We start from the raw sequence: 16,845 nt of genomic DNA, 5'->3' as shown, positions 1-16,845 counted from the left end.
ACCACAGCTAATATTTTTTTGTCTGTAAATTGCGTGTGTTCTGAAGGGCCGATTTGTCTGTATGCGGATGAAAAACCTGAGTTTCCGCGAGAAAAAACCCTGCTACCTCCGTATGAGATCGGCTAACTCACCTTCTCCTTAGGTAAAGGATGACGATGACTTCGTTGCCTTCTAATATTGCTAATAATTTACTTCTTTATGGCTTAGTCATTAAATATTAGTAAAACAATACAGAAAACAGCTGTAGCAGTGTACGAAGTAGCATAAATTGAATGAAATTGAGAAATCATATTGTATTGCTGACATACTGAAAAGTCATATAACCATATGAATAACCATTAATAAAATGTGATTTCATATTTGTTTAAAAAATTGTACACTACATCCAAAAAACATGAAATTAGATAAGCAGGAAAAAAAAATACTGTAACAAAGATTTCATCGTGGTAGAATGCAGCATATCATTATTATTATTATTATTATTATGTAACTCGAAAAGTACAAGGCTCGCGGGAGGGCACTATTCTACAACACCTGACATGTATCAGCAATTGTCGCGAACTAGGATGTAAACAAATTGAAATCGCTCAAGTTTTTGTAAAACCATTGGCTAAATAAGTAAGTGTGTGCTAATAGATGCATTTTATTAAAGTTTGTGATACTTCAGAACATTACAAATATTCTATATAGTTCTGGTTCGTATTTAAATTAAATAGTTCTGTTTCGTATTTAAATTAAAGAAACAGTTATATGACATTAAAACTTTTTTTTTTTTTTTTGCTCCCAGTTTTCAAGTAAATGGAAGATTCATTAAGATATATATTTGGGAAAGGATATGCAATTGAGAGGTACATGTTAGTTTTTTTTTTCATAACCATGTTTCTTGTTTTATAGCTATTATTACACCTCACCTTTGAGTAGCCCAAGACTCATTCATGGGAAGTTAGTGTTTTTTGAGGGCTGAGGAACCTTACATTAAAACATTTCTTCTTCATGAAACCCCTGTGAAAATTTTCCAAACAAATGATCAAAAAAGGAATTATGACAATCAATCTTTACCTGTATGGTACATAGCTGCTAATCTTTTTACCCTAAAATTCATAACCTAATCTTTCCCATATTGCCAGTTTGTTTAAATTATCCTGCAGAATTTTAGCATCATCTTTGTTGACTATTGCTACCCAGTTTTGCATCATTGGAAGGCAGCTGAATGTTTCTCCTCAATCATTTCCAATATCCTTAATATACAAATTAAAGAGTAACAGCCCAAGTACAGCCTTTTCATCACAGGCCAACTACAGGACTTTACTCTTGAATAAACTACTTTCTAGTATCTCTATCATCCCATCCTCTTATCTACTTCATCAACTTCATATCTATTCCAATTTGCTGCAGTTTAATTATCAGAATTCCATGTAAAGTTCTGTCAAAAGCTTTTGTAAAGTCTAGCGGTATCAGCATGTGACCCTTTATCCAACTCATCTGTCACTCTATTATAAAAGATGAGTAAGTTACTTAGTATTATTGATGACAGCTGATGAACTGCAACCAAGGCGAATAGAAGTTGTACTGCAGGATAGTGAAAAGAGCCTATTTGAGGCAATTTGGTGTGAGATTGAGACTAACGGAACAAAATGTATAGTTGGGTGCTGCTATAGACCAGGTGATGGAATAGATGATGGAGATAGTATGCATAGGCAAATTGATGAAATGAGTGGAAAGAGGGTAACTATTATGGGGGATTTCAACTATGGTAACATTGATTGGAAGGAGGAGAGGACACACGTGAGGAAGGAACTGGATTTTATCCAGTTACTGAGGGATAACTATCTGAGACAGCATGTAATGGAAAATACTAGGGGTTCGAGAGCGCTTGACCTGGTAATAGCATCTGAGAATTTGACTGTAATGAATATGACCATGTTGCCACCTATTGGTGAGAGTGATCATAAGGTGGGAGGTGGCTAAATGTGTGAAATTTTTGATTAAGACAGGGTACATGTGGAATGACCGTGCTGGCAAGTATGACAAGCTTAGGAGATTGTTTGGTTCAGTGCCATGGCATGTAAAACTGCAAGGGTTGGATGTTGATAGGGCATGGGAAGTGGTCAAGGAGCATTTGCAGGAGGTTATGGCTGACTTTATACCTAGAGTCCGAATAGTAACTTAAGTAGGGGTTAAATGGAGAATAACACCATTAAACTTGAGTTGCAAAAAAAAGAAACAGCTGTGGGGGGAATTTAAGGAGAAATGTGACCTGCAAGCACATGAACGGTATAAAGCGCAGGCCAGATGGGTAACGAGCGTGGCGAGAAAAACAAAAACGTATTATGAAAGGAAATTAGCCATGCAAGCTAAAGAGAATCCCAAACAGTTCTTTCAATATGCTGCTAGTAAAAGAAACAGCTGTGGGGGGAATTTAAGGAGAAATGTGACCTGCAAGCACATGAACGGTATAAAGCGCAGGCCAGATGGGTAACGAGCGTGGCGAGAAAAACAAAAACGTATTATGAAAGGAAATTAGCCATGCAAGCTAAAGAGAATCCCAAACAGTTCTTTCAATATGCTGCTAGTAAAAGAAAAATTGTATACGGCAGAATGATTTTAAGGAACGCCGATGATAGGGAGGTCACTGAATCAGTCGATATAGTGGAATTACTGAGTGAGCACTTTGCAAGAGTATATCATCCAAGTGGTGACGTTGAAGGAATGAAGGAACCATTAGTTTATATGGGAATTGTGGTGAATAGTCTATTACAGAACCTTAATGTGAATACATCTGTGGGATTGGATGGTATATCAGCATGGGTCTTACGTGAAGCAGCTAAAGAATTGTCGGTGCCCTTGACCTTATTGTTTAATCTGAGTCTTGGGTCTGGTTTAGTCCTGAAGCGGTGGAAAGAGGGGAAAATAGTTCCACTGTATAAAGGAGGGTCCAAGACTACTGTTGCAAGTTACTGACTGATCAGCATATCCGGAGAAAGGTCTTGGAGAAAGTAGTCAAAGAAAAAATACAGAAATGGATTGATGAAAATGAGATACTGTATGGGGGACAGCATGGTTTTGTGAAGGGTAGCTCATGCCTCAGTAACTTGCTCAGGTTTTATAACACAGCGACAGCTGAACTGGATATGGGTAATGGGTTTACAGTGATACTGCTGGACCTGGCTAAGGCCTTTGACAGGATACCACATGGAAGTCTAATCCATAAACTGCAATATATGGGAATGGATATAGGGTTGGTGAGATGGATAGGAGAGTGGTTGATGGAGAGATACCAGAGAGTAGTTTACTCAGGAGTAGAGTCCAAAAGACGGCTTGTGACTAGTGGTGTACTGCAGGGTTCTGTTCTTGGACCACTGCTATTTAATTTGTTGATTAATGATATAGAGAAGGATCTGAGAGAAACGGTTCACTTGTTCGCTGATGATGCTAAGTTGGGTAGGGCAACAGTGAATGCAGAAGATGTCAAAATTTTGCAGGATGATTTTGCAGGAAAATGTAAGGTTATGCATTTTGGGGTGAAAAGATTAGCAGCAGTATATCACATTGGTGGAACTTTACTCCAGGAGATTGATGAGGCCAGGTACTTGGGAGTGTTGGTGGATATGGTGTTGAAGTTTAGGGGGAACATCACAAAAGTGGCTAAATCAGCTCTTCAAATCACTTGGATGCTGAAGAATACTTTGACAAGCAGAGTTAAGGAAGTTATTGTTCCTCTGTATTGAGCCTTGATAAGACCTCATCTAGATTACGGTGCCCAGATCTGGTCACCTAGGTTTCTTCTTGATGGGGAGGAGGTTGAGAGGATCCAGAGGCGAGTGATCAAGATGATAGCAGGTCTATGGAATGAACCTTATGAAAACAGGTCGATAGGCGGAAAATTGGTTGATAGGTGGAAATGGTTAGATATGATTGACACATTCAAATTGCTGAAGGGTTTCTATAGGATTAATTCAGAGGATATTTTTGAGAACAAGACTGGTGGTGGGAGGACTACTGGACATGCATGGAAGCTGGGCAAGAGTGTGGTTAGTAAGGGTGTTAGAGCTGGGTTTTTTACTTTTAGAGTGGTGAATGAGTGGAATAAGCTGTCTAGGTCTGTTGTGGGTGCTGAGTTCAAGGCAAAGTATGATAGATACTGTGTGAATGTCAAATAGTTGTGATGGACATGATGTTTAGGGCCTCCCTCGATGAGTCTAAGGACTCCTTGGAGTTGCCCATAATAATAATAATAATTATAATAACCTACCGTTAATGAAACCACATTTACCCCCATTTAGTATTCCATTCCTTGATTTTTCCCTTTACCAACTTCTCCACTGCCTTGACCACCACTCATGAGATGTTGATTGGTCAATAATTTCCTACCTTGGTCATGGAGCCTCTTTTATTCAGTGAACCTGTTTTCCTTTTTTTCTGCTTGTTTGGGACCCCCCCCCCCTCCTTCCCAAGTTGAAACGTAAATTAAACAATGTGCTTTAAGTTAATGCCGGTTCCCTAGTACCTTCTCATAATATTCTAATTGATATGTCATCTAATCCCATAGCTGCATTCACATCAAGGTTCTGTAATATTCAATCTAACTGGTTCATATGTTCTCTATTTCCACATCAACTCTTGCTTCCCTTTTTACTGCTGTATATCAAGCTGGATGATATAATATACTCTTGCAAAGTGTTTGCTTAGTAATTCAACTATTTAGTCTGTTTTAATTACTTATCATTGGCATTTATCAAAATTATTCTTCCATAATCATTCTTCCTTTATCATTCCACATACTAAAAGAGCTCTTTGAGATTACCTTTGAAAGTCTGCACAGCTAATTTCTTCACAGACTCAGATTTTGCCTAATATTACAAATAATAAAGTAGTATAACATGTTATAGATATCAATCATGTTAATAAAATTTAGTATTTTCTCATTCATTGAAGGTTTTTCAGAAACCCCATGCAATACAAGTTATAAATGTTTGTATGTGCTGGGAAAACCTCTACATTTATTGCAGAACCCTCTTGTTCTATGCAAAATGATTTAAGAAACACTGCACTGCCCAATCCATTCATTTCCCTACTCCAATTCAAACATTTTTTTTTTTTTTCCCTGTTAATTGTGTGTATTTTCAGGTTAGTGTACATGTTTTGCTAGAGGGGGAAAAATTTCAGCAACAGTGGTGCCCTTCAGTTTGATAGACTGTGATCTCAAATCCCATCTAGGACACAAAGAATCTTTATAAGGACTTTTCAGCTAAAAGTGAGTGATTAAGTCTCTTTTGGAGGCAGCAGGATATTTCATTCTACAAAACAAGTGACTTCAAGAAATTCATAGCTAACAAATATAATATATCGGCATTTGTAACCTTAGTAGTTTTGACTATAATTCCAACTCAGCAAGCTACAGAAGCATGTTGCTGTGCGGAGGCTTTATTAATACTGTTTATCCCATTTTTTTACCAATAACATTTCAGCTTTTTTATTTGTGAAAAATGGGTTTTTCTATTAGAGTTTTGCTGAACATTTTCAATACTGTTTGTATTGACTTGATGAGAGCGACATACCCTTCACCCATTCTGGATCACTGACAGGATTCGAAAACATTGTCTAACTGAAGGATATCTCATGCTTCTAAAAGCAGTTGAAGTAATTAATTGTTCTGAATAATACTAGATAACTAATTTGATCAACTCTTACATTTCAGTCTTCTAAAGACTGAAATGTAAAACTGTAAGAGCTGAAATGAAATGTAATGGATTGAAATTGTCATGTGATGATAATAAAAACATTCCTAGTATGTATATATGTATACACTGCTTGGAAAGAAGTCGATGGACATCCCCATGGCCAAGTGCATTGTGCCATGTAACCAGTCGTGTTTGTAGCTGGTATAAATTTACAGGAATATGGAATATGGACAATGCAATTTTGTCTGGGTGAAATGGCTGTGAGAAGAGAACTGACGGAGTTTGAAAGAGGCATTGTAATAAGATGCCATGTTGCAGGCCTATCTGTTTGGCAAATTGTTGACAAATTGGGCCATTCAAGGCAGATGGCATTGGTGTGGATGATGCAGTTCACTGCAGTTGGTGGATTGAGTGGTGTAGATGGAGAGTGTAGAGTTGGTGGCCCTCCCTTGATGAGTCTTTGGACTTCTTGGAGGTGTCCCATAATACTAATAATATATTAAAAAATTTCCTTTGTGTCAATTTTTTAAAACTCCTTTAATATCTTATAAGTTTCTATTGTCTCCTCTTTTCCCCCTATCAACCAAACTTTGCAACCCACACACTGTCAACCTGTCCTCATAAGGAGCATTCCACAGACTTGTCAGCAGCTTGGTCACTTGTCTGTGAATCCTCTCTATCACCTTCTGATCCCCAAGGAAACCCATGCGACCAAATTTGTGTGTAGTCAGGATGTGGTCAAATCTTAGCCTTATAAAGAGGGATAATAATTTTTCTATCTTTACTTGTAAGCGTGTCAACATCTAACTAATCCTTTCAGCTATTTTACCAACTTTGCTATATGTCCTCTTAAATTCAACTCTCTTCACAATTATCTCCATGTTCCTATCCTCATCAATTTCCTGCAATGCCATCAATGTGATACACAGTATGCAACCTTTTCAATCTGAAGTGCATAACCTTACATTTTGCACCATTGACAGTCTCTACCATTTGCCCACAATACCAATTTATTCAAATCATCATGCAGGATATTTACATCACCTTTATCATCTATTTCCCTCCCCAGTTTTGCAAACAACTGAATATCCCCCCCCCCACTTGAATCTTTCCCTATATATCATTGATATACAAATTAGAATAGTAGTCCTAGTACAGAAGTCCTGAGGTACAGAAGCACAGTGGTACTTCTGTACAGAAGTACAGTGGTCCTGAGGTATTCCACTAGTCACCCTCATTCTCCTAGATTCCACTCTACCATATACTATTCTCTGGTATCTGGCTGATAGACAGATACCAGAGAGTAGAAAGTGATGATATTTAATGAGCAGTTCACGAAAGCATTTCATCTTCATCAGTTTGCCTTCATGTTGAGGTTGAGTGAAGAGCAAATAGAGCAGGTGCAGCTGATGGTGAGCAAGCAGGAACTACATGAGAAATTAAGCAGATTTAATGTTGATAAGGCAGTAGGACTTTGTGTGACAGTAATTCAACAACAGCATTGACATACTTATTTAACAAGAGTTTTATAATAGGACAATCCCAAGTGGAAGGAGAGCAAAATTGTTTCACTTGGCAAAGTAGATATTTATGATTAAGATGTTGGAACTAGAATTTAAAATTAGGGATGATAACATTCTTTGTAATGGTCAGCATGGTTTTGTTAAAGGGAAATCATGCCTTAGCAGCTGTTAATCTGTCACCAGGTGACAAATGCTTTACACAAACAATACATATACAGTTGTATGTTTAGATTTTGCAGAGGCCTTTGATAGCTTACCATATAGCAGGTTAGTAGCTAAATTGAAATGGATGGGATTAAATAATAAATTGCATTGATATGAGATTCTCTCTGATAAGTATTAGTAGACCTCAGAAGAGGATAGTCACTAGTAGTGTACCTCACAGGTCTGTTTGCTGTTTAATTTGTATGTTAATGATATTCGGGATATGCAGTTGTTTTGCAGGTGATGCCAAGTTGGAGAGAACTATGGCTTTACAGGATTCAAGTAGACTGCATTGAATGGAGTTAACAATTCACTGCTGCAAATTGTAGAGTTTTAAAAGTTAGAAATGCAAGGATGGTTGTAAAATATACGTTTGGAATATTTTGTGAGGAGAAGGGAATCTGGGGTGATGGTTGTAACACAGAGGCCTATAAGGAGCACATTCAAATGAAGAGGATATCATAATGGATTATGACAGTGATGCAGAACTCATTGACATAGATAAGAAAGGTATGGTTCCCTTGTATGAAGTTTTGATCAAGCATAATACAGATTAATTGCACAGATTTAGTCACTTATTTTTAAGGAGATGAGAAAAATTTGGAAGAGGTCGAGAGATAGTTTTTTCTGTTTCTGGAATGTTGGGTATGAAGAAAGATTGAGGAAATGCAGTTTGCAGATCTCATGGATAGGAGGGAGAATATGATTGTGACATATAAGTGGTAATTTCAGAAACTCATTCAGCTTGTCAGGATTCATCACACTCTCAGGCAATGCATTCCATTCACCATCCACTATCCGTGCAAGGAACTGCTCCTCTTCCCCTCCGCCCCACTGCAGTGTCCAGGGATGGACTTTTGTTCTACCACTACCTCTCATCCCATGAAAAGTTTCTTCTACATTAACCCAGTAACAACCTCTTACCAACTTATATGTCTCAATCATATCCTTTTTTTTTTCCCTCTCACTCACACAGCTTTACAAATTACATTTCCTCAATCTGTCTTCATATCCCACATTCCAAAGATGAGCTACCACCTTGGTCAATATTCTCTTGACCCTTTCTAATATATACTCATTCACATGAAAACCAGTGACCAAATCTGTGCAGAGTAATCCATATGAGGCTTGATCAATGTGCTTTATACAATGGAATCATAACCCCTATATTTATGTACCGGGTGATTATAAAATAATGTCAAGTGTTCAGAGCCCTCTAGCGAGTAATGTATTGGACGAAACACACCAATATTCAGTAGACGTACACAGTGGAACATGGGGATTTGATTTAACGAAAAAAAAAAGTATTAAAAGTCGCCAACCGGGGAAATTTTGGCACTGTTTACCGAGTAAAATGCATTAATTTGCATTATCGCGTTTCTCATGAGCGATCATGCAATAAAAGGAAACCTGTGAGATTTCTTATCATTCATAGATGAACTGCTTTTCGATGCCTCTTACCTTACGCGAGCATGCTTTGTTAGTCAAACTCTATTATCAGTGGAACAATAATGCCAGTGCTTGTCTTTGTGATTTTCAGCATATGAAAAATTTACGAAAAGGACCGATTAGCGTAACAAACTTACAAAAACTGATTTGGCGATTTGAAACTACTGGAACTCTAGCAGTGCAGATAGACAGGGGATGCAAACCAATAAATCACCAACAAGTTGAACAAGTTGCAACTGCTATTGTGGAACAGGAGATAATGAATATGCACGGTACCAGCAGTGCACGAGCAATATCCCGGCAAACGGATATCGCATACACAATGGTGTGTAAAATCCTACATCAAATGTTGAAGTTTTACCCCTATAAAATCAGTCATGTTCAAGAATTGCGCCCTGGTGATGCGACCACACGAATCGACTTATCTTTGAGATTCTTAGCACACATGGAAGTGGATGATGCATGGCCGTGGCAGATTTTATGGAGTGACGAAGCACATTTTTATTTGAATGGCGATATTAGCACACGCAATTGTCGCATTTGGGATGCAACTAATCTGCACGTGTGTCTGCAGATGCTATCCACTTGCCCAAAGTCACAGTGTGGTGCGGATTTACGGCATCTTTTATCATACTTTTACGATGAAAATCGCCAAAATGGACCAGTGACCTGTTCCGTTAATGCTAACAGGTATGCCCAATATGCTACAGAACTTTGTGGTTTCACAACTGCAGCAAAGAGGATGTCTCGATTCAACCATCTTCATACAGCGTGTTTTGCGACAACATTTCTCTGACTGAAGAATCGTTAGTCATGCATTTCCCACGCCATGGCCACCGAGATCGCCTGATCTCAATCCTTGTGACTTTTGGCTGTGGGGATTTCTTAAAAGCATTGTGTATCAAGGACATGTACCCGATATTCCAACTTTGAAAGATTGAATAACGTTACACGTGAGACAAATCAATTCTGATATGTTGCGAGCCACTGTGGAAAATGTCGTGCACCGTATGCAGTTCCTGGAACATTAGAATGGTGGGCATATTGAACCTCATTTGTAATTAACAGTACACGTCATGAAATTGATGTGTGCTCTCTCTCATTTGCCATTTAGTCATTCATTAGTCACACCTACTAAAATTAATTTAGCAGCACCAAAATTTCCCCTGTTGGCGACTTTTGGTACTATTTTTTTTTTCGTTAAATCGAATCCCCATGTTCCACTGTGTACATCTACCGAATATTGGTGTGTTTCGTCCAATACATTACTCACTAGAGGGCTCTGAACACTTGACGTTATTTTATAATCACCCAGTATATCAAGATCCTCTTGTCTTCTGCCACTTCCAGATCACTTATCTCCTTTGCTTCCTTCAAAATTTCTCCTACGAAATGTGTACTTTGCATCCCATCCCATCCTTGTCTGCAAACCTTACACAAAGTGTCAGAACAACCTTACACAAAGTGTCAGAACAACCTTACACTTTGTGACATTGAACTGATAGTCCTTATGTAACCTGTTCAAAGGCTTGTACAATGCAATCATAACATACTTCTACACATCAATTTTCTTCACGTCATTCCCATAATCCACTCTGTTGTCCTTACAGTTTTAGCAAAATGTCCATGAAATTTCAACTCTCTATCCACCATCACCCCCAAATCTTTCATCTCCTCCACTCTAAAATATCCTCACCAATCTTATACTCTGCACCCCATCTTTGTTTAGTTACCATCTTGTCATGTGGCAACCATGCCTTAAACTTGTTCACTGTTTCCACACGCTATCCACACTCCATGCAGAATGCATTGCTTGAATGTATTGAAAAAGGGATGGTTTGGTGAGCTAGGTTTGTGATAATGGGAACACCCATGATGATTATTTTGACATGGAAGTCCGATGATGATAATAGTAGAAAACAGAAGGTCAAACAATAGTTTTGTATATTTCTGTTTTAATCCTATTTGTAAAAATTTTAGAAGATAACAAATAATGAAGTGAATGATAAGTCTGATTGATGGTTGTTTTCTTGTTTGCATTTCTGTACTAATTTTGTTATTTGTAATGGTTAACATTTAAAGAAGGAAGTATCCTTTTTAAATTTCTGATTATTGATATTAAGCTGGTTATTGAGCTCTTGATTGCAATTTCTACATACCTTTAAATATTCAATTTATCTTAGTTAGTTATTCCCTTGCCTTTTCTCTCCATTTGAATTTGTCCACATTTTTATGTTGGGACCTTCATGTTGGAGGCGTAATGGATTTTTTACAACACTCAGAAAGGATTAAAACAGAATTTAATACTTCCTATGTTTCATCCTAGTCACTAGGACATCTACGGGGATTACAAAAACAACTAATGTAACATGAACACAAATATCATACAATGCTAAGCCCAACCACGTGGGTGACACTAAAGTCCTATCTAGGTGGAGCGCCCTCTAAGGGCAGTTGTAGGTGGCCTGGAATGTAAGGTGGGACCTCTGGTGATGAGTGTTTCCCAAATCTTCGGAAACTTAATGCAACCGTATTTATTAAGATTTGGTTGATTTCTGAGAGCTGCTGCTGCTTCTAAGAATAGTCTCTCTTTCTTGAATTTGCTGTGGTGGAGCATGGTGGTTTTCTTCCATGATACGCTGTGGGTGGTGTCCAAGACACGGTCAGCCAAGCCTGAATGACCATAGTTGTGTTTACTGATGTAACACTTGTGTTCCTCCAGACAGATGGATGCTGATCTGCTTGTCTGTCCAAAGTACGCCAGCTTACAGGAACAGGGTACTTTGTAAACTCCAGGCAGAAAAAAATCCATTAAAAAATGGTTAAAATGGTTAAAAAAAAATCCATTAAGCCTCCAACATTATGTCCTCTCAGCACTTAAGCCTCTACACATGTATGTTGGAACATTGTGTTAGTAATAAACAGTCCTTGTCCTGAGCAGAAATCCAACAGGTATTTGCCATCATTATTAGCTTTGTGCTTTTCTCCAAATTTTCCCAAAACATTTGTATGAGGGTGGTTTGAAAACTTCTTGGCCTAACAATGAAAAAACAAATTTATAATTTCAAAATTATTTTTATTTTTCAACATAATCTCCCTTAAGACTAATACATTTATTCCAGAGATGCTCCAGCGCCATTATCCTGTTCCTGTAGTGGTTCTCAGTAAGATCTGCAAAATACCCCTCTACAGCTGCAATCACTTCTTGATTTGAAGAAAAACTCTGACCAGCAAGGAAAAGTTTTAGTTTTGGGAAGAGATAGAAGTCAGAGGGAGCCAAATCTGGGGAGTAGGGTGGATGTTCCAACAATTCATAGTGTAGATCCCTTAATTTTCTCATTGCCAAAACACCTTTGTGGGCAGGTGCATTGTCCTGATGAAAGATGATTTTTTTTCTTCTGCAAACTGTCTTTTCTCACGAATTTTTTCCTGGCCTGGTTAAAAAAATTGGAATAATATTCCCTGGTTATTGTTTTATCCCTTTCAAGATAATTAATAAACAAAATGCCTTTAGCATCCCAAAACACTGATGCCATGACCTTTCATGCCGATTGAACAGACTTTGTCGTCTTTGGCACTGAACAACCGGCTTCTGTCCACTGTCAAAACAGTGGACAGAAGACGGCTGTTTGGATTTTGGTGTGTAATGGTGACATACATACATACATAGCTCATGGCAAAAAACATGATGTTAAAAACGAGAATCATGATGTGATTATATATTAACAGAATTGAAGAATTTAAAATATTTTAAGTTAAAACTTTGAAGGAAAACACAGATCTAATCCAAGAAGTTGGAAAATTAAAATAAGAATTAAAAGTAAAAGTCTTAATATGTTATAATAAGGAAAATAAACATATATATCATTATAAATTCAGATCTAAGTTCGTAATCCAGGTCACAGCTTATGGAGCCGCTTGTAAAAGGTCATTTCAGTCATTCTGATAAGCACGGAAGGTGCATTCTTTTACAATATGTTGCATAGTCTGTCGTGGAGCACCACAGTCGCGTTCTGGAAATGTTTGTCTGTTCCATTTATAGAGAGTATCTCCAGATAGGCCATGATTTGTCTGAATTCTATTTAGTACCGTCCATGTTTTGCAAGGTAGATCTGATTCTGTGATGATTTGATCACCTTTAAAGATGTTATGCAAATGTTCTTTCGTATTTTCCTTCCATGTTTCTTTATATGTTGCATAGTCTGTCGTGGAGCACCACAGTCACGTTCTGGAGATGTTTGTCTGTTCCATTTATAGAGAGTATCTCCAGATAGGCCATGATTTGCCTGAATTCTATTTAGTACCGTCCATGTTTTGCAAGGTAGATCTGATTCTGTGATGATTTGATCACCTTTAAAGATGTTATGCAAATGTTCTTTCGTATTTTCCTTCCATGTTTCTTTCCACTTTGATAAAGGATTAAAATTATTTAGCACTAGTTCTTCTGCTGCTCGTAGTGATGGATGGTGAGATTTCAATCTATTGATGTTGGGAGATCCTGATGAATAGATAGATTTGGATTACCAGCAATTTTTTGGAATTCACGGACTAAAGAATTCAATCTACGTAGTTCTGTAAAAAAGAGGTAACCAATATGTTGGGGTCGATCTAATAGTGCCTGTAATTAATCTTAAGGTTTTGTTCAATTGAGAATTGATAATCCTTGTGTGAGGACTATTTAGCCACACAGGAGCACAATATTCAGCACTTGAGAATACCAAAGCAAGGGCTGTTGTCCGAAGAGTAGAGGCTCTTGAACCCCAGGAAATGCCACAGAGTCTCTGTAGGATATTATTACGTGTCCTTAGTGCCAAGTTTGAAAGATGTCTGAAAGTGCGAAAACAGTCAAGTGTGACTCCCAAGTACTTAGGGAATGTATTATATGGAAGTATAGTGTTGTTCAATTCAATTTTTAGTTTCACATTTGCCAAGTTATTATTTAGATGAAAACAAGATATTACCGTTTTGCTCCTATTTAAACAGAGTCTCCATCTTTTAAAATATTCATCCAGAATAGTTAAGTCAGCTTTTAGAATTTCTTCTGTATGACTTATGCATTTATGCTGTGTAGTTATTGCTATATCATCGGCATAACAAAATTTCCTTGACTTAGTGACGGGAAGATCAGATATATACAGATTGAATAATAATGGAGATAAAACTGACCCCTGTGGCAGTCAATTATTTAACTTCCTTTCGCTGCTAGTTTTATTACCTATAGTCACTATGAATCTTCTATCTCTTTGCATATTGTTAATAATATGGATTATTGTTTTACATGGGATAATTTTATATAATTTATATAGAATGCCTTGTCTCCAAACGGTGTCGAAGGCTGTTGGCAAATTAATAAATGCTGCTGATGTTTTTAAACCTTTATGAAAACCAGCTTCTATGTGAGTTACCAAAGAGAGAGAACCTGGTCACAACACCCACAATTTGGTCTGAAGCCAGCTTGTTCTATTGGGACATTTTTAAAAATTGTGGAGCTTATTCTATTATAAATAAGTCTTTCAAAGAGTTTATAACAACAACTGAGGAGAGTAATAGGTCGGTAACTTTCCGGTTTATGATTAGGCTTACCAGGGGCTTTAAAATTGAAAGTACTTTTGCTTTTTTAAAAATAGTGGGAAGTTTACCAGTTGTAAGAATGTCTGTATAGAACTTTGTTAACCATAATCTTGCATTTCTTTCCAAATTAATCAAAAATTTTGGATGAATGTTATCAAAACCAGGAGCCTTACCAGGCTTTAATTCCTTTAAGGCTGCTTCAACTTCTTGCTGCGTAAAAGGGTGTGCAAAATTTGAAGTTATAGGTGAAGACTTGCTAAATTCTTTTAATTTTCTCTTTATATATCTTTCTGCTTTTTATTGATTGGGATACGTGATATATTAACAATATGTATATCTAGTTGATCTGGAGTGATTTTTGGTTGTTCTTTAATCAAAGGATCACTGCCACCTAGTTTCCTAAGAAGGCTTCAAGCTTTACGGTTGGAATGAGTAAAGTCTATACCTTCAACTGTATTTACCCATTTTTTCTTTCCGGATATATCCAAGTTTTCTAGGAGTTCGTCTGCTGTTTTTGGGTCATTGTTTATCTGATATTCATTATAAAATAATTCACATTCTTCGCTCCAACCATGTATATAGTTATGTCTGATACCTCTGGAATACTTTTCTTGGCAGCAAGCAGGACTACACCTATAAATCGCAAATGAACTTGACAAATGTATTTATTGGAGATATCCAGCAAATACATTTGTCAAGTTCATTTGCATATTTATTCCAGTCAGCCTTTTTAAAATTCCAGCATGGGATAGGCTTTGATCTTACAAATGGAATGGAAATGCCAATGTCAGTTAATACCGATCTATGTTGACTATGAGGAAAGTCAGTTAAGACCAGGGGTCGCCAAACGTCTTTGACCGTCGACCCCTTCAAGAGTTTCTTGACTTTTTATCGACTCCTCTATTTTACTATTATGTAATTATAATAGGACAAGCAAAAAAGATGCTCATGTGAGTTTTTAGATTGTTTATTGTATAGTTACAGTGTTTATTGTATGTATAATATAGTATATATTATTGGCTTAACGTCAAAGGAATATGTTTTTGTTTTTGACGTCCTCCTTAACATTACATATTTGATGGGAGGGATAAATAATATGTAAAATATAAAATTTAATTTAGATAACAAAATAACAATAATACAATCTTCCTTATATATATGAAAATAAGACTTAAATAAAAGAGCCAATGGACTTCACTTCGGCAATGTAACATTATTTAAATGAAGATATTAAATTCCACATTCGGCATGAAACTTTTTGATTCCGATCTTTGAGTTTCTTATTCCGCTTTGAAATAATGTAGGATTTAATATCCCCTTCGTTTAAATAATGAAAATAATCAAACATGCAATGAAAATAAGTCTTTTATTAACTTAGCATACAATTTACTAACGTTGTCAATGTGAAGGGTGTGCTTTGTGACTCTTGATAAGATTAGAAATGTTGAGTTCAAACTTAGTAAGTTTCAGCCTTAAATCGCCGCGGAATTCTATATCTAGCTTATTTCTTTGTTTTGTTAAAATGGAATTAACATGACTGAAACCAGCTTCAACCATGTACACGCCGGTCGGGTGGGAACCACCGACATCCGTTTATTGGTAAATACGTCATTTTATCCTACTTGATTGGCCTCCGTAACTATTTTCATGACCTTGCTCCATCTTATAGGTTCTATTCATGTCACTGTTCCCACGATTCACTATTAATTGTGTTGTCATTCAGCATGGAGGTAATCTAAGTTAACTGAATTAAATATTACCCATACAATGATGTCTTATATTTTTCTATCGACCCCTGAGCCTGAATCGATCCCTGGGGGTCGATATCTACCACTTTGGCGACCACTGGTTAAGACCCTTCTCAGATTTTGCATAGGTTATTTTTGTTCACAAGACATAAATCAGGGTTATAGTATCTTTTCCAGGCCGCAGATCTAAAAGTGTCTTTGGCATCAAAGACTAAGTGAAGATTATTTAGTTCGATCCGATCAACAAGTTTTTTGCCACATTCGTTGTTTCGAGCATAATTCCACTGTTTATGGTGACTATTAAAGTCCTCCAATATAAATTGCGGGATGTTCAATAATAGGAATAATTTTTTCCGGCCAAGGTGATCCATGTGGCTTATAAATATTCGTAATTGTAATATCTTGAACTTTTATCACTACTGTATGTATGTTTTCCAATATTTTGAGATAGAAGAAAAACTTCTTTAAGACGATTTTGCACATATGTTGCTATTCCATATACTTCGTGATAAGTTGCACCAATAGCAGTGTAACCTGGAATGCAACCTCTTTTAAGGAGCTGTTCAGGATCAGTAGCACGTGTTTACTTGACAGCATTCTCATCGAATATTGTTGATTAACAATAATTTCGATAAATAATCACATTTGGCTTTGCTAATAGATTCAATA

The 16,845-nt window shown here is 36.9% G+C and overlaps 1 protein-coding gene across 2 annotated transcripts in view; it reads left to right on the top strand.

Moving 5' to 3' along the window:
- The first annotated feature begins 523 nt into the window (after window positions 1-523).
- Window positions 524-16,845, top strand: part of LOC150100883 (uncharacterized) — a 211,958-nt gene continuing 195,636 nt past the window's right edge. Inside the window, exon 1 of one of the 2 annotated variants that reach the window (XM_090401599.1) lies at window positions 524-618. The gene's annotated coding sequence lies outside the window, so the exon portion shown is untranslated. Of the gene's footprint in view, window positions 619-800; window positions 849-16,845 lie in introns of those variants that run through there. The other variant, XM_090401600.1, reaches the window with a different exon arrangement.

Source organism: Typopeltis vanoorti, chromosome 12, assembly GCF_054136105.1.
Source record: "Typopeltis vanoorti isolate ZY-2024b chromosome 12, IOZ_Tvanoo_1.0, whole genome shotgun sequence".
NCBI classification, from domain to species: Eukaryota; Metazoa; Arthropoda; class Arachnida; order Uropygi; family Thelyphonidae; genus Typopeltis; species Typopeltis vanoorti.
The sequence above is the reverse complement of the archived record's forward strand: the minus strand, read 5'-3'. Positions and strand labels throughout refer to the sequence as shown.